This window comes from Macaca fascicularis, chromosome 13, assembly GCF_037993035.2.
Source record: "Macaca fascicularis isolate 582-1 chromosome 13, T2T-MFA8v1.1".
NCBI lineage: Eukaryota > Metazoa > Chordata > Mammalia > Primates > Cercopithecidae > Macaca > Macaca fascicularis.
In genome coordinates, this window is record NC_088387.1 from 72,529,407 (window position 1) to 72,552,583 (window position 23,177).

At 34.9% G+C, this 23,177-nt stretch overlaps 1 long non-coding RNA gene across 2 annotated transcripts in view; it reads left to right on the forward strand.

The window, feature by feature from the left end:
- LOC135966967 (uncharacterized) overlaps window positions 1–23,177 on the forward strand; it is a 77,537-nt gene that overhangs the window by 51,932 nt on the left and 2,428 nt on the right. Inside the window, exon 1 of one of the 2 annotated variants that reach the window (XR_010580677.1) lies at window positions 3,513–3,664. The exons of the other annotated variant lie outside the window; for it this stretch is intronic. This is a non-coding gene — a long non-coding RNA (uncharacterized lncRNA). Of the gene's footprint in view, window positions 1–3,512; window positions 3,665–23,177 lie in introns of those variants that run through there. 2 annotated transcript variants of the gene reach the window in all.

A 23,177-nucleotide genomic window follows, 5' to 3' on the forward strand; every position in this document is an offset into this window, starting at 1 on the left:
ATGAATTCAAATTAAAACTTTTGGGGGGCTAAGGCACTGACATTAGGGGGGCATTTGTTACATCAGTTTCTTAGTCTGCTTACTGCTGCTGTAACAGAATACCACTGACTGGGTAATTTATAAGGAAATCCAAGAGCATATGCCAGCATCTGTTGGGGGTGATCCCACGGTAGAAGGGCAGAAGGCAGAAGCAAGCACATTAGACAGATAGAGGAAATCAGGCCAAACTTAAACATTTTTTCATTCAACATATATTTATTAATGACTTATTATCTTCTAGGCACTATTCCAGTCACCAAGAGTATATCTGTGAAGAATGCAGGTGAAGTTGCCACCCTCTCAGAGATTAAATTCTTTCATCTTTCATTATTAATATAATTTCATTATAGTCACTTAAAATACTTTGCACGAATTCCACTTATTTAAATTTGTTTAGTTTGTGTGTGTGTGTGTGTGTGTGTGCACTTCATATATGTTAAAACCTTGCTGTTAGGTAGGTGCGTACCTGTTTAGGATTGTTATGTCTTCTCCAAGCTCCTTTTACTTATTGTTTGCATGAAATCCTTTTTCATCCATTTGCTTTTAATCTGTGTAAGCTTTTGTGACTAAATTGGCTTTCTTGAGCCCAGCATCTAGATCTTTTTTAAAAGATAATATAACTACTTTGATCCCTTAAGTGGAATGATAGACAATTTACATTGAATCTAATTGTTGGTATGGTTAGACTTAAATCTACTATTTTATTTTACTTTTTATTTTTATAGATTTGTGGGTACATGTGCAGATTTCTTACCTGCATATATTGTGTAGTGGTGAAGTCTGGGCTTTTAGTGTACCCACACCCAAATAGTGAACATTGTATGCAATAGGTAATTTTTAACGTTCACTCCCCCAACTCGCCCACATTTGTAGTCTCCTATGTTGACTATTCCACTCTATATGTCCATTTCTCCCTATTGTTCATCACCCACTTCTATGTGAGAACACATGGTATACTAGTCCTTTCTCACATTGCTATAACTACCTGAAACTGGGTAATTTATAAAGAAAAGAGGTTTAATCAACTCACAGTTCCATAGGTTGTACAGGAAACATGGCTGGGGAGGACTCAGGAAGCTTCCAATCATGGCAGAAGGCAAAGAGGAAGCAAGCGTGTCCTACATGGCTGGAGAAGGAGGAAGAGAGTGAAGGGGGAGGTGCTACACACTTTTCAACAACAAGATCTTGTGAGAACTCACTATCACAAGAACAGCAAGGGGAAATCCACCGCCATGATCCAATCATCTCCCACCATGCCCCTCCTCCATCACTGGGGATTACAATTCGACATGTGGTTGGGGATGAACACAAATCCAAACCATATCATCTGGTGTTTGACTTTCTGTTCCTGAGTTATTTTACTTAGTATGATAACTTCCACAAAGTTACCCTTTTATCAGGAGGCTACTCCTGTGATAACTAACCCACTCCCTCAATAACAGCATTAATCTACTCGTAAGGGTGAAGCTCTCATAACCCAATGACTTCTGAGAGACTCCGTTTCCTGACACCGTTACACTGGCAATTAAATTTCAACATTAGTTTTGGCAGAGACATTCAACCCACAGTAAACAGTGTATTTTAACCTATGCTAATAGACACTATAGTAATATTGTAAAAATACAGGCTTATTATGAATACCCCAACCCATGGAGGGAAAAAATACTACAAGAAAGCAAGAAATCACAAAAATTTGCACTATCCAGAAATAGCTACTCTTAACTTTAAGTGATATTTCTGGGATGATGGACTGACAGATGAATAAATACAAATGATTGAGAATAAAGAAATTATTCTTTACATAATATTTTAGCTTATAAAATATTACATTTAACTTGTTTGACTTAAAAAAGCCACAAAACACAACTTTAAGGAACGTCTCAAATTCAGATACAAATTTATTTATTACAAGAACCATATATTTTAAAAATATTCTGAAACTGAAAGATTATTTAAATTTTTTAAAAACATATTTATTACTCTTCTAAAGTATGTGTATTAATTTTAGTCAGTCTCTTGATCCTGAGTGATGAAAGATGGATAAATTAGTATAATCACACTTTGTCTCTGACTCCTTTCTCACACTCCTCTCTCCCTTTTATTTTGTTACTATTCCCATTATTATACTGATGGTGGTTATAACATTAACATTCTGCTCTGATACTATAAATCTACTCTTAATCTTAGTTCTCCATCTTAGTTTTATATTTAAATAGAATCAGTCCTCATCATAATTTCTCCATTGCTAAGTTATTAATGTAATTTTTTCTTAAAAGACTGGATTTTGCTGCTTGATAGTATAAAGGCTGGTGGTTCAATAGATATAGTGGTCTTGTTTTAGAAAGGTCTTATGGAGATGATTCCAGTATGCATGCTTGTCTTTTGTACTTAAAGAACAATCTGTCTCAGAGTAAATATCCTAAGATTAATTTATCTCATTGACAAATGTGTTGCCATTGTTTCACTTTCTTCTGGTATAAATATGTTGCTTTGGTTAGCGCCTAAGGCCTAAATGATTTTTTTCCTTGTCTGTGACATGCTTTTTCTACCTGAATATCCATTTGATTCTCTTTATATTTGAAGTTCAGTAGCTTTGTTTGATTATGCCTTAGTGTTGTAATTATTCAATATGATTTCTCAGAAACACATTTTATTTCAATTTGCATACCCAAGCCTTTATTTCAAAAATGCTTTCCTCTTTTGTCCCTTTGGGAGCACTTATTATGTTGAAGTTTTTTGTTTTGTTTTGTTTTCTATATCCGTTATCTCAATTAACAGTATTTACAATTTTCTTTCCACTTCATACTGTACGTTTTCCGCAAGCTATCCACCATGTATCCTACTTAGCTTTCATCACAGTTAGTCTATACTGCATGTGTGTTTTAGCTGTGGTATATTTTCATTTTTCTCTTCTATGTTTCCATGTTGCTCTGTTAGCCCCTCTTCATCTCTTTCAGTTTATTGCATCTGAACTCTGAATCTCTGTAACCATATTGTCTTAATGACGGTAGAAAATTATTTGTCTAAGAATCTTAATGTTAATTTGCATGAATATTGCCTTTTCCTCATGAACTCTTTATCCAGGCACCCCATTTTGCCCATTTTTGGTTCTGTCTCATTATTGCTACTGTTGTTGTTTCTGGTTTCCATGGGGAAGTCTTTTGTGACTTTTTGTCTGATTATTATTCATTTTCGGAGGGATTCAATGCTTGCTGAACAATGGTATAGGTGTAACTGAACACAGGTCTGGCCACTTGCTGCTTGCAGAGTCCAGTGACAAGTGCAAGGTATGGTAAAAAGAAAGTTACTTTATTAACCAAAACTAGTGATGGGGAAATGCCCAGATTCTCATCTAAAGTAACCACTTTAAATTTCTGGGGAGGAGGCGGGGATTTCAAAAGGGTAACTTGATATGGGGAGGCATGCAGGAACTGTGCTGAGTACAAGGTCTGCATGTCTTGTTTCAGTGGCTATCTTAAGTCTCATTCCACCTGGAACATGGGCTGGAGTCATCTCAACAACGGCCAGGTTGTTGACTAGCCTCCTTGAGATAATCTCTGGAATTGTGCAGCTGGGTCTCCGGGCTTGGTTTGTCTGTCTCAAGATTAGCCCTTGGAACTTCTAAGTAAGTACAGAATTAAGTACTAGCATATAGTTAGATAAATATGAAGGGAGTATACGGTGGGAAAGGGAGGGATGTAGAGTCTATTTTAAGGTTATGGGAAAAGGTGTCTGCAGTTTGCTTTCAGGTTACATCTCAAGACAAGGGAGAAAAGAAAAAAGTTTTAAAATGCATTTTGAAGTTGAGCTGCTTGGTTACATGGGGAGTTGAAGAAAGGGTGCTGGGGGCATGATTTGGGGGCCTAACACTCTCCTAGAGAAATATATTTTTTCTACCTTCGTGATTGACATGACCCACAGCAGTGTCCTGGGCACAAGCTCTTTGTGTTGTAATCTGAAATACACGATTTTTCTCCCTTCTTTTCCCTACTTTACTTCAAGAAACGGTCTTTGACTACAAGGTTTAGGAAAGCAACATCCCAGTGAACTTTGAAGAGGAAAGTGTTAGCTTTCAATACATTCCCTTACAATTTCATGGTACTATTTTACTTGATATGCTTTATATTTTGTGCTTTAAGTATGGATATATAGATGATAGATAGATAGATAGATAGATAGATAGATAGATAGATAGATACATACATACATACATATAAATATTTTTAGGAGTGTGGCATTTTCTTTGTTTTATTGATACTAGAGAAGTTTTATCCTTTGATTTTTGCTATTTCAGCTGCCGTCATTTGATTCCTCTGAAAAGTAGGATAAAAGTGACTTTATTCTTTGGTTTGTGAATAATGTTTTTAAGTTTTTGGTAAGCATCACCACGTAACTTATTCTACCTCTTGATAATTTAAAAACGCATGAAGTTTCTTACTAAAGAAACATACAAGTATTGATTTAGCACCTATATATACATCCTATTCTTCTAGGGTTATAGAAGATAGGCAAAAATCAGTGTAAAGTTGTCCCTTGGTATCCAAAGGGGATTGGTCCCAGGACCCCCACAGATACCGAATCAGTGCATACTCAAGTCCCACAGTGGGCCCTTCAGAACCTGCATATATGAAAATCAGCCCTTTGTATCCATGGGTTTTGCGTCCCCCAAATACTGTTATTTGTTTGAGATGGGATCTTGCTCTGTCACACAAGCTTGAGAGCAGTGGTGGTCATAGCTCATTGTAATCCTGAACTCGGGGACTCAAGTGATACTCCTGCCTCAGCTTCTGAAGTAGCTGACTGACTATATTTTTGATACACATTCAGTTGTGGATGTGGAACCTGCAGTTATAGAAGGGTGATTGTATTTATTTAAAAAAACTATACATGTTGGCCCACACAGATCAAACACACATTGTGCGAGGGTCAAATGTATCTGCATTCAAAAATCTAAGAATCTAGTTATTGTTTTCTAGTCATACAATAATGATAACTTTTAAAAGGATACTTGCTTGCCCTTTGAGAATGTAGTTTGTTTTACTCAATGTTAAGTACTTATTTTTCCCTAATCAAATTATTAATGTTTGTGAAAAGTGGGTGCTTACACTGCAGGGCTTCAGTTTACGTGCATGTAGATACAGTAAACTTAAGGAATAGGTACCATTAAAAAGTTTGAGTTGATTTCTATAAGTGATGGAGGTAGGGGTTCAGTTTTATTCTTCTGCATGTAGATATTTTGTTTTCCCAGCAACAATTATTAGAGACTATCCTGTCCCTAATGTGTAGTTTTGGTGTGGTCTTGGTTGAAAATTAGTTGGCTGTAAATGTGTGAATTGATTTCTGGGCTCTCTATTTTGTTCCATTGGTCCATATGTCTGATTTTATGCCATTACCGTGTTTTTTTCGTTAGCTATTATGCATCTAGCTTTGTCTCAGTATTGCTTTGGCTATTTGAGGTATTTTTTGATTCCATAAGAACTTTTCAATTTTTTTTTTGTATTTCTGTGCAAAATGTTGTGGATATTTTGATAGGGATTGCACTGAATCCATAGGTCACTTTGGATACTGTGAACATTTTAACCATATTAATTCTTCCAATCTATAAACATGGGCTATAAACCCATTTACTAGTGTCCTCTTCAATTTATTTTATCAATGTTTTATTGTTTATATTGTAGAGATCTTTCACTTCCTTGGTTAAATTGTATTTTTAAGTATTATTTTTTGTAGCTATTGTAAATGGGGTTGCTTTGTTTCTTTTTCAGATAGTTTGCTATTGGTGTATAGAAACACTACAGATTTTTGCATATTAATTCTAAATGCTGCAACTTTACTAAATTTGTTCATTAGTTCTAACAGTTTTTGGGCAGTCTGTGGTGTTTCTATATATAAGATTATGTCAACTAAAAATAAGGACAATTTAAAACTCTTCCTTTCCAATTTCAGTGCCTTTTATTTTTCCCCTTTTTAATTGCTCTAGTTAGGACTTCCAATACTATGCTGGACAGAAGTGGTGAAAGTGAGCATCCTTGTCTTATTCCAGTTCTTAGAGGAAAAACTTTTAATTTTCCCCCATTTGGCATGTTAACTGTGGGTTTGTCAAATAGGGTGTTTATTATATTGGGTATATTTCTTCCATACCTAACTTGTTTAGGATTTCTATCATGAAGTGATGTTGAATTTATCAAATGCTTTTTCTGGATCTATAGAGATGATCATTAGTATTTTGTCTTTCATTTGGTTAATGGGATGTATCACATTTATTGATTTGCCTATGCTGAACCATCCTTGCATCCCTGGGATGAATTCTACTTCATCATGGTGAATGATGTTTTTGATGCAGTGTTAGATTTATTTTCCTACTATTTTATTGAGGACTTTTGCATTTATGTTCTTTAGGGATATTAGACTCTAGTTCTGTAGTTTTCTTTTTGTTTGTTTTCTTGTCTGGTTTGGTATCAGCCTAATCCTGGCCTCACAGAGTGAGTTTAGAATTCCCTCCATTACATCCTTTAGGAATTGTTTGAGAAGAATTGGTATTAGTTCTTTTTTAAATATTTGATAGAATTCAGCATTTAATCCATCAGCTCCTAAGCTTTCATTAGACAGAAGACTTTTCATTACTGAGTCTCATTACTTGTTATTGATCTGTTTAAGTTTTCTATTTCTTTTGATTCAATCTTGGTATGTTTTATGTATCCAAAATTTATCCATTTCTTTTAAGTTTTCCAATTTTTTGCCACATACTTGTTAGACTTAAATTTAGGACCTAAAACTATGAAAGTACTAGAATAAAACATAAATGCTTCATGATACTCATCTGGGCAAGAATTTTTTTTAATAAGCCCTCAAAATCACAGACAACAAAAGGAAAAAATAGACAAAATGGAATTACATCAACTACAAAACTTGCACACAGCCAAGGAAACAATCAATAGAATGAAGAGATAACCTACAAAATGAGAGAAAATATGTAGAACCTATGCATCTGACAAGGAATTAATATCTAGAATATAAGAAATTCAGGAGGAGACAGATCAGTATGGATAAATAGAAGCCTTCACCACTTGTCCTTCCTGCGGGCACACCAAATATAACAACTGTCTACACAAAAAAGCACTTTATTATGAAAGTGCTTTTATGAACAAAAAATCAGGTGAGTGATGAAAGCACCTGATTTAACTTCATATCACTAAAAGAAGCACTGATGAGGGTAGGAATGACAGTCTTAAATGCCGAGGCCACCCCTCTCCATTCCCCAGCAGTGGCCATGTGACTGACAGAGAATCTGTGCACTTGTGGGAGGGAGAGCACAGTGATTGTGGGACTTTGCATTGGAACTCAGTACTGCCAACACAAGGCAGAATTTACCCGATACCCACAGAGGGAGCATTTAGACAAGCCCTAGCCAGAGCTAAATTGACCAGTCCAGCAATCTGAACTTGAGTCTGACAGCATTGTCACTGTGGGCTGAGGTGCTATGAGGTCTTAAATAAACTTGAAATACAGTCTAGGCCACAAGGACTGCAACTCCTGGGTGATTCCTAGTGCTATACTGGTCTCAGAGCCAGTGGACGTTTTGGTTGCATGACATAGTGAGACACCAGCTAGAGTGATTCAGGAAGTGCTTGTACCACCCCTCCCCCGATCTCAGGCAGAACAGCTTACAGCTCTGAAAGATACTTACTTATTCCTTCTGCTTGAGGAGAGGAGAGGAGTGGAGTAAAGAGGACCTTGTCTTGTAACTTGGGTATCAGCTCAGCCACCATAAGATAGAGCACAGGATAGAATCATGAGGTCCCATTCCAGGCCCTAGTTCCTGGACAACACTTCTAGACACACCCTGGGCCAGAAGGGAACTTGCTGCCTTGAAGGAAAGGACCAAGTACTGGCAGGATCCATCATCTGCTGACTAAAGAGTCATTGAGCCCTGAGTAATTGACAGCAGTAGCCAGGTGTTACACCTTACAGGCCTTGGGTGAGATACTGAGACATTTTGGCTTCAGATGTGTCACAGCAAACTCACAGCTGTGGTGGCTATGAGGAGAGACTCCATCTGCTTGAGAAAAGCAGAGGAGGAGTAAAGTAGACTTTGTCTTTCAGCTTAGGTACTAGCTCAGTCACAGTAAGATAAAGCAGAAAGGAGCCTCTTGGGTTCCTCAATTCCAGGTCTTGGCTCTTGGATGGCATTTCTGGACCTACCCTGGGCCAGAGGAGAGCCCACTTCCCTGAAGGGTGAGTCTCAATCTAGCAACATTCACCACAAGCTGACTGAAGAGCCCTGGGCCTTAAGTGAACATCAGCCGTAGACTGGCAGTAATCTCCATGGATCTTTTGTACTGATAGATATGGGGAGAGACACTTCTGGCTGCGGAAAGGGGAGGGAGGAGTGGGAAGGACTTTGTCTTGTGGTTTGGGTACCAGTTTAGCCACCGTAGAATAAAGCACCAAGTAGATTTCTAATATTTCTAACTCCAGGCTCTGGACCTACCTAGGGCTTAAGGAAACTTGCCACCCTGAAGCAAAAGACACAAACCTGACTGCTTTGCCACCTGTTGATTGTAGAGCCCCAGGGCCTTGAGTGAACATAGAAAAACTTTTAACATAGCCAGGTAGTGGTTACAGCAGGCCTTGGTTAAGACCCAGTGCTGTGCTGACATCAGATCTGACCTAGTGCAGTCCCAGTAGTGGTGGGTCCAGGGGTACTTGTGTTAGCCCTCACCCAGATCCAGGCAGTGTGGCACACAGAGAGAGAGAGACTACATTTGTTTAGGAGAAAGTAAGGGAAGAGAATAAGAGTCTTTACCAGGTAAGCCAGAGAATTCTTCAAGATCTTATCCAAGACCACCAAGGTGGTATCTCTATGAGTCTGCAAGAACCACAGTGTTACTGGGTTTGGGGTGCCCCTTAATGCAGATCTGGCTGCAGTGACCTAAAATTTATATCACAACTCCCAAGTCCTGGCCAGGTGCAGTGTCTCACACCTGTAATTCCAGCACTTTGGAAGGCCAAGCCTAGCAGATTACTTGAGCCCAGGAGTTGGAGACCAGCCTGGACAACATGGTGAAACTATGTCTCTACAAAAAATATAAAAATTAGTCAGGCATTCTGGCATGTACCTGTACTTCTAGCTACTCAGGAAGCTGAAGTAAGAGAATTGATTGAGCCCAGGAAGTTAAGGCAGCAGTGAGCCATGATCATGCCACTGCACATCAGCCTAAGTGACAGAGACACTGCCTGAAACAAACAAACACATAAACCAAAAGCACCCAAATCCCTTGAAATTTCTGGAAAGCCTTCCCAAAATGTATGAATACGAACAAGCCCAGACTACAAAGACTACATTAATTACATATCTGTTCAGTGCCCAAACACCAAAGAATATCCACAGGCATCAAGATCATCCAGGGAAACATGACCTCACCAAACAAACTAAATAAGGCACCAGGGACCAATCCCAAAAAACAGAGATATGTGAAAAGAGTTAGTGAGCTTGAAGTCAGGCTATCTGAAAATACACAGAGACGACAAAACAGAAAGGAATAACAAACCAACAAAAAACTTGCCTACAACACTTAGAGAATGGCCTCAAAAGGGCAAATCTAAGAGTAATTGTCCTTAAAGATGAGATCGAGAGAGGGGATAAAGTTTATTCAAAGAGATAATATCAGAGAACTTCCCAAACCTAGAGAAAGATGTCAATATCCAAGTACAAGAAGGTTATAAAACACCAAGCAGATTTAACTCAAAGAACATGATTTCAAGGTTTCTAATGATCAAACTTCCAAAAGTCAAGGATAAAGAAAGCATCCTAATAGCAGCTAGAGATAAGAAACAAGTAACATATAATGGAGAGCCAGTATATCTACCAGCAGACTTTTCAGTGGAAATTATAGAGAGTGGCATGGCATATTTATAGTGCTGAAGGAAAAAATTTCACCCTGGTATGGTATATCTGCTGAGAATATCCTTTAAACATAGAGAAATAGAGACTTTCCAGATAAACAAAAGGCAAGGTGTTTCATCAACACCAGACTTGTCCAACAAGAAATGTTAAGGGGAGTTTTTTTTTAATGTGAAAGAAAAGGACATCAATGAGTAATAAGAAATCTGAAGGTATAAAACTCACTGGCCATAGTAAACACACATTACAACAAAGAATATTACAATACTGTAATTGTGGTGTGTAAGCTACTCATATCTTAAGTAGAAATACAAAAAGATGAACAGATCAAAAATAGTACCTACAACTTTTCAAGACATAATACAATACAATATAAGTAGGAACAAACTTTTAAAAGTGGGAGAACAAAGTGTGGAGTTTTTATTAGCTTTCTTTTTATTTGTTTGTTAGTCTGTTTATGCAATCGGTGTTAAGTTGTCATCAGTTTAAAGTAGTGGATTATAAGATATTCCCTGCCACCCTCATAGTAACCTCAAATCAAAAAAATATAATGTATACACAAAAAATAAAAAAGCAAGAAATTGAAACATACCACCAGGGAAATTTACCTACTCTGAAAGGAAGAGAAAGGGAAGGGAAGGGAAGGGAAAGGAAGGGAAGGGAAGAGAAGTGAATGGAAGGGAAGGGAAGGGAATAAAGGGAAGAAGAGAGGGAAAGGGAAAGGGGAAAGGAAAAGGAAAGTAAAGGAATAAGGAAAGGAAAGAAAAGAAAGGAGAAAGGAAAGGAATAAGGAAAGGAAAAGGAAGAGACAGGAAGGAAGGAAAGAAGGAAGGAAGGAAGGGAGGAAGGGAGGAAGGGAGGAAGGAAGGAAGGAAGGAAGGAAGGAAGGAAGGAAGGAAGGAAGGAAGGAAGGAAGGAAGGAAAGACTATAAAACAACCAGAAACAAAATAACAAAATTACAGAGGTAAATTCTTATCTCTCAATAATAACATTGAAGGTAAATGAACTCTCCAATCAAAAGACATAGAGTGGCTGAATGGATTACAAAACAAGACCCAATGGTCTGTTGCCTTCAAGAAACACACTTCCTGTATAAAGTCAAACATAGACTGAAAATAAAGGGATGAAAAAAGGTATTTCATGCCAATAGAAATCAAAAAAGAGCAGGAATAGCTATATGTATTCCTACACAGATACAACCTAACAAGATAGAAGTCAAAATATATTTTAAGACAAAAATGATAAAAAGAGACAAATAAGGTCATTATATAATTATAAATGGGTTGATTCAATAAGAAGACATAACAATGGTAAATATATATGCACCCAACACTGGAGCACCCAGATAGGTAAAACAAATATTATTAGTGCTAAAGGCAGAGATAGACCACAAAACAATAATAGCTGGAGGCTTCAGTACCCCATTTTCCACATTGGACAGATCTTCCAGACAGAAAATCAACAAAGAAACATCAGACTTAATCTTCCCTGTAGACCAAATGGGCTTAATAGATATTTACAAAGCATTTCATCCAGTGACTGCAGAATACACATTCCTCTCCACAGCACATGTAGTATTCTCAAGGATAGACTATATGTTAGCTACAAGGCAAATCTTAAAACATTCAAGATGAAATAAAATCAATTATTTTATCTGACCACAATGGAATACAACTAGATCGACTACAAAGAGGAATTTTGGAAACTATAGGAACACATGGAAATTAAATAACATACTCCTGAATGACCAGTGGGTAAATGAAAAAATTAAGAAGAAAATTGAAAAATGTTTTCAAAAAAATGATAATGGAAGCACAACATACCAAAACCTCTGGCATACAGTGACAGCAGTACTAAGAGGGAAATATATAGCTATAAGTGCCTACATGAAAAAAGAAGAAAAACTTCAAATAAACAACCAATAATGAATGTTAATGAACTAGAAAAGTAAGAGCAAACCAAACCAAAAATTAGTAGAAGAAAATAAATAATAAATATCAGAGTAGAAAAAAATGAAATTAAAATTAAGAAAATAAAAGATCAATGAAACATAAAGTTAGTTCTTTCAAAAGATAAACAAAATTGACAGACCTTTAGACAGACTAAGAAAAAAGAGAGAAGACTCAAATAAATAAAAATGGAAATTAAAGAGGAGATATAACAACCAATACCACAAAAACTTAAAAGATCATTAGAGGCTACTATGAGCAACTATATACTAGTCAATTGGGAAATCTAGAAGTAAGGAGATAGAAGCCTTAATAAAAACTCTCCCAGTAAAGAAAAGCTTGATGATTTCACTGCTGAATTCTACCAAACATTTAAAGAACTAATGCCAAATTTACTTAAACTATTCCAAAAAATAGAGAAGGGGAGAATTCTTCCAAACTCATTCTATGAGGCCAATATTACCCTGACACCAAAACCATAGATGCATCAGAAATAAACAAACAAAAAAAACACTACATGCCAATATCCCTCATGAACATTGATGCAAAAATCTTCAACAAAATGCTAGCAAACCAAGTTCAACAACATTATAAAAAGATCATTCATCATGATCAAGTGGTATTTATCCCAGGGATACAAGGATGGCTCAACATACAGAAATCAATCAATGTGATACATTGTATCAACTGAATGAAGGACAAAAACTATACAATCATTTCAATTGATGTGGAAAACGCATTTGATAAAACTCAACATTTCTTTATGATAAAAATAACTCAGAAAACTAGGTATAGAAGGAACATACCTCAATGTAATAAAATCCATATATGACAGACCCACAGCTAGTATCATACTGAATGCGAAAATCTGAAAGTCTTTCCTCTAAGATCTGGAGCACAACAAGGATGCCTACACTCACTACTCTTATAGAACATAGTAATGGGAGAGTAGTGAGAGCAATCAGACCAGAGAAAGTAATAAAGGGCATCCAAATTGAAAACGAAGAAGTCAACTTATTCTTGTTTACAGATAATATAATCTTATACTTGCAAAATCCTAAATGCTCCACCAAAAATATTATTAGAATTATAAACAAAATCAGTAAAGTTTCAGAATACAAAATCAACACACAAAAATCAGTAGCATTTCTATATAGAAACAGTGAACAATCTGAAAAAGAAATTAAAAAGTAATTTATCTTAAAATAGCTACAAATAAAGTTAAATACCTAGGAATTAACCAAAGAAGTAAGAGTTTGCTATAATGAAATCTATAGAACTTTGATGAAAGAATTGAAGAGGATACACACACAAAAGGAAAGCTATTCTATGTTCATCTGTTGGAAGAATCAATACTGTAAGCATGTCTATACTACCCAAAGCAATCTACAGATTCAGTGCAATCCCTATCACAATACCAAGGGCATTCTTCAAAAAAAAAATAGAAAAAACAATCCTAAAATTTATATGGAACCCCAAAATACCCAGAATAGCCAAATCTATCCTGAGCAAAAAGAACAAAACAGGAGAAATCACATTACCTGATTTCAAATTATACTACAGAGTTAAGTAACCAAAACGGCATGGTGTTGCCATAAAGACAGACACATCATTCAATGGAACGGAACAGAGAACCCAGAAACAAATTCATACATCTAAAGTGAACTTATTTTCAAACAAGGATACACACACAAAAGGAAAGCTATTCTATGTTCATCTGTTGGAAGAATCAATACTGTAAGCATGTCTATACTACCCAAAGCAATCTACAGATTCAGTGCAATCCCTATCACAATACCAAGGGCATTCTTCAAAAAAAAAATAGAAAAAACAATCCTAAAATTTATATGGAACCCCAAAATACCCAGAATAGCCAAATCTATCCTGAGCAAAAAGAACAAAACAGGAGAAATTACATTACCTGATTTCAAATTATACTACAGAGTTAAGTAACCAAAACGGCATGGTGTTGCCATAAAGACAGACACATCATTCAATGGAATGGAACAGAGAACCCAGAAACAAATTCATACATCTAAAGTGAACTTATTTTCAAACAAGGTACCAAGAGAAGAAGGACAAACCCTTCAATTAATGGTGCTGAGAAACTTGGATCTCCATGTGTGGAAGAATCAAACTGAACACCTATCTCTCATCATACACAAAAATCAAATCAAAATCGATTAAAGACTTAAATCTAAGACCTTGAACTATGAATGAACTAAAAGAAAACATCAGGGAAACGCTCCAGGACATTGAACTGGACAAAGATTTACTGAATAATGTCCCACAAGCACAGGCAACTAAAGGGAAAATGAACAAATCAGAGATCATATCAAGTTAAAAGGATTCTGCACAGCAAAGAAAACAATCAACAAAGTAAAGAGAGAACCCAGAGAATGGGAGAAAATATTTGTAAACTATCCATCTAGCAAGGGATTATAATAATAACCTCAACAGAGCTCAAACAACTCTATACAAAAATGTTAAACAATCCCACTACTGAGTATATATCTAAAGGAAGTTGAATCAATGTATCAAAGAGATATCTGCACTCCCAGGTTTATTCCCGCACTATTCAACTGTTATTATATTCACAATAGTCAAGATACGGAATCAACCTAATTATACAACAACAGATGAATAAAGAAAATATGGTATATATGTAGTCATGAAATAAAGCATTAAAAATTAATGAAATCCTGTCATTTGCACAACGTGGGTGAACCTAAAGGATGTTATATTAATTGGAACAAACCAAGCAGAGAACAACAAATACCTCCATGATTTCACTCATGTGGAATCTTAAAAAGTTGACCTCATAGAATTAGAAAGTAGAATAGTGGTTACCGAAGAGAATGTAGAGGGGAGAGTAGAGGGGATGGGGCTGAGGAGAGGATGGTGAATGGTCACAAAGTTAGATAGGGGAATCATTTCTGGTGTTCTATTGCACAGTAGAATGCCAATGGTCAACAATCATGTGTACTTCAAAATACCTAGAAGAGAGGATTTTGAACGTTCTCATCACAAATAAATGACAAGTGTTTGAAGTGATGAATTTGCTAATTATCCTGACTTGTTCATTATACAATGTATTTATGTATGGAAACCTCACACTGTAGCCCATAAATAAGTATGATTACCATATTTCCATTAAAAATAAAATATAAACATATACATTTGCATAGATGAATTCATTTTTGACCTCACTTCTGTTAAATCTAAATTGTTTTAGTTCCCTCATTGAAATTCTTCTGGTCAGAAAACTAGGCTATATCAGAACAAATCTGAAAGGAAAAGTGTATTAAATTGGTGAACTCAAACTAAACAGGAGAATAGAGTAGTGAAGTTTTAAATTTTTAAAAGAAGAAGAAAATATATGGCAACTTAGGACATTGAGGCTAGGACATTATACTCTTTAGTTCTTTATATAGAGACTTGAATCAAGTCTTCACCAAGTAAAGGTTTGGTAGTTGTAGTGTAAATTAGAACAATGAATATTGCTGCTTCTTTTTTAGGCAAATACTGAAAGATAATATTCAATGTGCCTGGTGTTACCAGATTTTAAAAATAGTTTACGTAATTTGGAATTTATCCTTAGAGTAATGGAAAGCCTCAGGTTTCCTAAACACAGTGTATCTTCCATTTCATGTCTGTATGTAGAGGTGATTGTGAGTGAAAAATGTGAGCAGTTGAAAGAATACTTATTACAATATTAGGAATGAAACTTGAGAAAGCTGATTTAGAGTATTGACAATAGAAATAGAAAAAAAGGAAGCAAAATCAGGTAGGAAAACAAAAACAAAAAGAGAGTATTCTAATTTAGTTTTATGTATTGAATAGAAGTTTTAGCTTAATAAGAATTCTGAAAATTTTACAACTTGGATCTTTCAGACCTAGTGTCCACCATCTGGGACATTTCTTTGGAAACATCTGGGTAGTGATTAAATATTGTGGTTCCCATATAAATGTCTAGAATAGTGTATACACAACCTTGGAATAGAATTGCAATCCATTTCAAAGGAGAATTAAACTGACAATTCCTAGGAATGTTTAGAGTTATGAAATTAAATAACTATAAGTCTTGTAATTTTTTTACTGTAATCTAGATGTGGTAGCAATATATGTTTATTTAATGATATCCAATCATCATGTGCTCTCAGAAAATTTTATCCCTGAATTGCTGTTGGTTTTTTTTTCTTAAAACTGTCAATTTTCATGTTTGTTGTTGTTGTTGTTATGTGTGTGGGTTTTCTTTTTTGTATGTTGTTAGAAATTTGATTCAATGCTTTAGGTTGGGAATAGTTTAGGGCTTAGAATTTGTATCCTTCTTGAATCCCTAATTTTCCCCATCCTTGCATGATTATCCCAAACACTGTCACTTCAGTTCACTTCCTTTCAAGGATATGGGATATTCAATATTCTAGGATCTAAGCAGTCATAGGATGCATTATATACTTCTGAGTGAAATAATAATCTTCCTCATGGAGTTTACGTGAGGATCTAATGAGACATGCATTAAAGCCTCTAGAATAGCGCCTGAGTGACTTAGCACTCATTGTATGTCAGTTAGTCTCACTGCTACAAAACCATGAGAATGAACTTTGGTTGAGTTTTTCCTCATCAAACATTGTTACACTTCTACAGGAAGAGAAAGAATCCATGAATTCTAGGCTCAGTGGCTTTCACTACTCCTAACAGAGAGCAGGAGGAAACTTCAACTTCAAAGTTTTCAACTTCTGTGATATCAGGACTTCATAACTATAAGAATTCATCTAAATAAATCTGGTTGCTTAAATATAGGAGACAGGGAGGGGGAAAAACAGAAATTTCTGGAAAGAAAGCAATGAGACACCATGAAAATAAAATCTTAGATAATGCCTATATTTAGGAAGCAAATAAAAAGGAGTCAGCAAAGGAAGAGCAACAATAAAAAAGACAGTAGGAGTTATACAGCACTGTAGAAAGATTGCCTGGCAGAATCAGTTTCTTTCTTTTTGTGTTTCTTCCTTCTTCCCTTCTTCCCTCTTTTCTTCTTTCTTTTTGCCTCCATTCTTTTTTTCCTTCCCTCATTCCTCCTTTTTTTTTCTTCCTGTCTCCCTGCCTCCCTCTCACAAATGTTAATTGACAATCAACCATGTCATCACTACACTGGGCATTAGGATTATAGCAATGAACAAAACAAAATCTCTGTCCTTTTGAAGCTTCCAAAGCTTCAAATGGTGCTTTGCCAAACGATGCATTTGGCAAATGATGAGGGCAATGACTAACTTAAAACTTTCCTTTTTTGTTTTAACTACATCAAGAGATATTTTGAAGCTTCCAAAGCTTCCAAAGGGGGAAAACATTCACGTATAGATATTTAACATATTGGCAGATAGTAAACCCTAAAAATAAAAATAATGCTAAAGAGTAGAAACAAAGTGATATTTTAGAGGGGATATTGAGGAAAATTCCTTCTGTGTGTCATTTGAGTGCACACTTGAATGAGATTAGGAAGCAAGGGAAGCCCAGTGGGCTCTGAACCAAAGTGTAACATCTCACTTATGTTTAAAAATGCTAGATATGTAGCACTGGAGCCAGAAGCCTGTGTATGAATTTGTAGCCCTGGAACATTTAAGTCACTTGTTTATTCTGGGTCTCAGTTTCTTCATGAGTAGGAAGGGGTTAATCACAATAAATCTACAGAGATATTGTGAAGATTTTACAAAAGATCATTCAGATAAAGCTCTTAACACAATCTCTGAAACATAGTCAATGTTCAATAAATGTTATTTATTGTTTTTGTTATTAATATTGTTGCATCATCATCATTTTTATTAAGTGAGCCTATTAAAAGCCTCAAGAAGAAAGGAGACAACTGTGTCAGAGGCTGATGTAATTTAAAGTAAGGGAAAGATTAAGAAACTATTGGATTATAAAATAGGAGTAGTTTCTAAGTGTTGCAATAATTTCAAAAATGGATGAGGGCAAAGACTGACTTAAAACTTTCCTTTTTTTTTTTAACTACATCAAGAGATATTTTGTATCTTATTTTACTTTTACTACTTTTGCTTATCTTTTTTGTAAACTAGAACAGTGCAAAAACCAAGTAGGGTAATATGTGATCTTTGACATAACTCCCATAACACATTTAGTAATCTTGTCTTATTTTCTACAAAAGTGTTAAAAACAGGAATATGTGTGAAGCAATTAACCAAAAATATGTGATTACTTGCCCTCACATAGTCCTTAAGTTAGTGAATGTGATTTTAGTTTGATCTGTTCCTCCCACTTTGTTAAACTTTTTATCAAAATAAATTTGATGATATATAGTCACTACAAGTGAAGTATGAAAATGCAAGGTTTTTTTTAACAACCATTGTCGGTAAAGACAGTTCTATTTATTGCAGTTTTAGTTCAGATTCTGACATTTATGTCTAAAACTGTATCAGCCAAGACTAATAAATTTAGAGAATGCATAGTACCACTGAATAATTTAGTAGGCTGAAAGCCTTTTCTCATTTTCATATGAGGACCAATTAGAAAAAATTGGAATGCCTTTTTAGCTATGTTGTATATTATTGTGATACTGTCTGGAGCCAAGTTGAGCTGTTAGGTTGTCTATATAAGTTTTATACAAAATTAAAATGTAAGTAGTTTCAAGTAGGGTTATAATGCTTTTAAATATTTGGGTTTGATGACTTAGGCTCAGAGCCAGAGGTGGGCAGTGGAATAGAGAATGGGGCTGCAGCTGTGAGGAACAGAGTGATATGAAAGCCCATTAGGTAAAATTACCTTGTAATAGGCTGAAAGAGGTTTTCATACCCGAAGTCATCTGGCCAGCCCATTAGGCAGCCATTTTAGATGACCGTTTGAGAAAGTCAGAGGAGCATGCTCTTAGACAGGGGAGACTGTTACTGACTTACAGAGACACTAGCTCCAAATGGAAACCATGTGCGGAAATGAACACTGACATTTAGCCAGAGCATTTCAGCATGTTAATCAATAAAGATGTATTTCATTACAGTATGACTTTTTAGTCCTTATATTATTAAATATACCAATAGAGAGACATGATTATTATTTCCATTAATTATTTTTTAGATCTACACATCAGGGAAACAAAGTGTAAGGCTAAGAATGGATATACATACCTAGGTGCCATCTGTACATGAATATGCATGCTTTTGCCAGGTCTGTTTTTTTAACTTAAGGTAGGTGAATGAGCTCATAATAGTGGTAGTAGGGTTCAAATCTTACTCCTTCCAAAACATGCAAGATATCTTTTGTTGAAATCAGTCTTGAAACTGTTTAAGAGAGCATACCAAAGGCATTGAATGAAAAGCCAGTATTTGCTAAATTAATAGTAGATATGTATATATGTTTGTGCATGTGTATGTATATTTAATATATAGTATGTGTATTTATATGTATTTATTAATATAAAAGGGAAAAAGAAGATGGAAAAATTTAAGAAATTTCTATTTACATAACAAGGTTATGTACACCAGCAATGACCTTTTTAAGGAATCTTGTTGCAGAATAATGATGATACTTTCAAGATGCATGGGAAATAAACAAAAGGAATAAGCACTGAAGCCTGAGGTGGAGAAGAGGCGGGAAGGGAGATATTTCCATTTTCAAACAAATCAATCTGCTTTCCTCCTTTCTGAGTAAGCTCATGGGTTGAATTCCCCCCAATTCAAAGAATTCTACGTATTACCAGTCTAGCTGCTATGGTCACCCTTGTAATCTTTATTCACTGTTTAAAAAGTTATGTTAATTAGAGAAGCCTGTGGATGAAAACTAGAAATACAATACATTTTCTAATTTTTAAGTGAGTATAAGAGTTATTCATCTGCCTATCTGGATGCAGTGATGCTGCAGAAACTTACATTGAAGAGAACTGTGAATTGCTACAATCCCATTAGGTGCAGTGTGAGACACAGGAGGCTGTGAAAGGTCAAGAAGGCTTAGTGCAATGAGTATGGATTATCATAGCCAGACATCCTTGAATATTCTCTCAGAATTGTTCTTGAGCTACAATAAAATCTCTGTTACTTTTGTTGGGTAAACTTTGCTGATTTTCTGCTTGAGGTTTTGCCATTGAATTGCAGGTACCTTTGTAAGATAATTTATAACGATTGATTTAGCAAGATTGATGTCCAGCACCAAATGTATTAAACATGTAATTGCCTCTGCATGCAGCAAGCCATATTATCTCATACACAAGATTAGGTTCATTTGGAAATTAAGCCACTATTTCATCATTAATATATGGCATATCTTAGGCCACAGACTTTCCATATTAAACCGTTAAAACCTTTACTAAAAATTCCTTTTATAAAACTTTAAAGACAAACCTACATACCCACAGCAAAGATAAAATAAAAACAAAATTTATTTGACCTTCAACAGCTAACATTATTACATGTTAGTTTGCTTCTCCATTTTCTCTCCCAACTGAATTTCTGTAATCCATCAACCTCATCTTTTACTTTTTATTGATATCCTCAGTTGTTGGTTGGTGCCAACCCAGTGCGTTTTTAAAATGTATGGTTATGCTTTTCTCTATAGTGATGCTGCTAAATGGACCTGCTACATTCTTTAATTCAAAGGAATGGATGCTCAACTGCTACACTTTCTTCATGGATTGAATACTGAGCATACTTGAGTACAGTAGAAAACATTAGTTATAAGTCTGATTTTATAGTTAGCTTATTGAAACTTACGCCAAAAAATCCATTTCTTAGAATGCTTTCTCTGAATGGGCATAGAATTTGAGAAATGCATACTCAATGCAAATTTGTTACTTTTATAATTTAGAATAAACAACAGGAAAAGAACACAGAATTGGAAATATAATGAAAAAAATGAACATTTCTTTTTAGATCCTTACTTTAAAATGTTTTTTATAACATAGAAAATACTTAATTTCTTACTTCATGATTTTCTACCTCTTTCCTCAATATGTCATCTTGATAAAATCTCAGACACACAGATATCTTGAAGAAATTGATGGTGCTATCATATCAATTAGTATTTTGTGATATCAGCTTTCACTTGCTAGAAAACTAACTTCTGGAATTTCACCTTCTAAAGTGTAACAGTTATTTTCAGTGCTGTGTCAACTCATTTTACATCTTAACTTTTTGATCTGACTGTGAAAGTTGTATGGTATTCTCTTGACCATGTTTATAGAATTGAGCAAATACACAACTAATTATTAGTGGAGTTGGGACCAACTTTAAGAAAACCTACTATATGCAAAAATAACTTGCCTAAAATGTGTAAGAAATGATAGGCATTTATAGTATGATAGGATTTTTAACTTTGTATAATGATTCACCCTAAATTTTCATCAAAATATGATGGCTTCTTAAATGTGCTTGAATGATATTCAACATGCAAAAGTGGTCAGCAAGTATTAAATTTATGTTGAAACACTTTTCCCCCTGTCATGTGATTAGACAGAGGCATCCTTTTCTATTTATCTTTTTATGTTATACATTTATGTTATACATTTTAAATACACAAACCAGTGCACATAATACAATGTTTGAAAATTAACAGAACAACATAAAAGTCATTTGACTTTAACAATAGTTTTATTTTTCTTCATAGTGTACTGTTGTGTACTTCACATTTGTGTGTTTTGACTTTTGCTCCTCTCAGTCAGTAAATTTAGGTTCTTTGGTGTCATTATCTATGATAATTTGATTTCATATTCTTTCTTTCACAAATGAATAATTCTCTCCTATTCATCTGGTTTTGGATTCCATTTCAAAGTAAGATCCATTAAACAATTGGTGCCTTATCTTGGAGCTTAAGGAACACAAATCTACTCATAATACCCTATAGACTTCCATGTCGATTCTCTGCTTCCTGCTTTTCTTCACTGAAAGCATTTTTCCTCTAGGGAATGACCTCACAAAAATTGTCTCATCTGTTTTCTATTTTATCTCCTTCTCATGATTTCAAATTTAGCTTGAGCATCTTAAATATTCAGATTTCTGTCTTCCTTATTAAACTTCTAGCTTCTCCACATCATATTTGTGTATTTCTAGGGCATATAGCAGTGCCTGACACAGAGTATATACCAGCTTAAGTGTGTATGTGTGTGTGTGTGTGTGTGTGTAAGTTGTGATTTCAGTTTCATGATCCCTTTCTTGAAGGTAATATTGGGCTAAAATGCATCTTTTCTATATTAGTAAAGTAGATTAATTACAAATCAGAAGTTTTTCAAAAATCGAAGATTTTGGAAAATTAATTCCCCTGTAATGCAATTTTTAAGTAGTCCATCTTTTGTTATATATTTACTTTTCCATACAAGCATTTAATATACAATATAAACTACTTTGGCTGAAATTCTAAGAGCCTCTGTCTCATTGGAATATCAGAGTGCAGCCTCCCATTTATATCATCACTAATTGAGACCTACGTTTTTCATTCAACTTTACCTGGAACCAAGAATGGTGCAGTAACTGAGCCCAGAGTATGAGCTTGATTATTTTCCAGATCTTTTGTTAATTTTGTCTATCCAATGAATAAAAAAAAAATTTAAGAAATAATTACAATTAATTCATTTTGCAACTTAAAAATTACTACAATTTTTAAAAAATATACCAAATAGAATAGTACAACTAACTTCTATATATTCATCACCCAGATGTAACAGTTATTAAGATTTTGTCATAATGGTTTCATTCGTCCTTTTCCTTCTTTTGTTCTTTACTGAAGTATTTTAAAATAAATGTCAGACTTCATGACAGTTCACCCATTCATTCTTCAGTAGGCATCTATGTGGGCATTTCCTTGCATAACCACATTGTCATTGTCAAACATTTTGAAAAGCAGTTTCTCGATATCAATATGTAATTCATGCTGACATTGTAATAATATTTTTAAGGCAACATTTTGTTCACAGTTTACTTTTGAGTGACGTGTCTCTTAAGACTGTGACCAGGAGCTGATGCCCTCCTTTATTTTTATACCATTGATTTTTCATAGAAGCGAAATCAGCTCTCCTATTGAATGTCTTCCATTTACATTTGTTTGTCAATATCCTCTTAGTGTGGCTTAATTTGTTGCTCTATTCCTTATATTTCATAAAAATAGAAGTTAATGATAAAGACTTAATTGGATTTGAGTTTGCTCTTGGTTTTTTTGTTTATGGTTTTGTTTTGTTTTGTTTTGTCAAGAGCGCTTCAAAAATGGTATGCTGCACTTCATGTTGTCTCACACAAAGAGAAAAGTGGTATTTTATTGTCTCGCATTCAGTGATACTAAAATTGATCAGAGG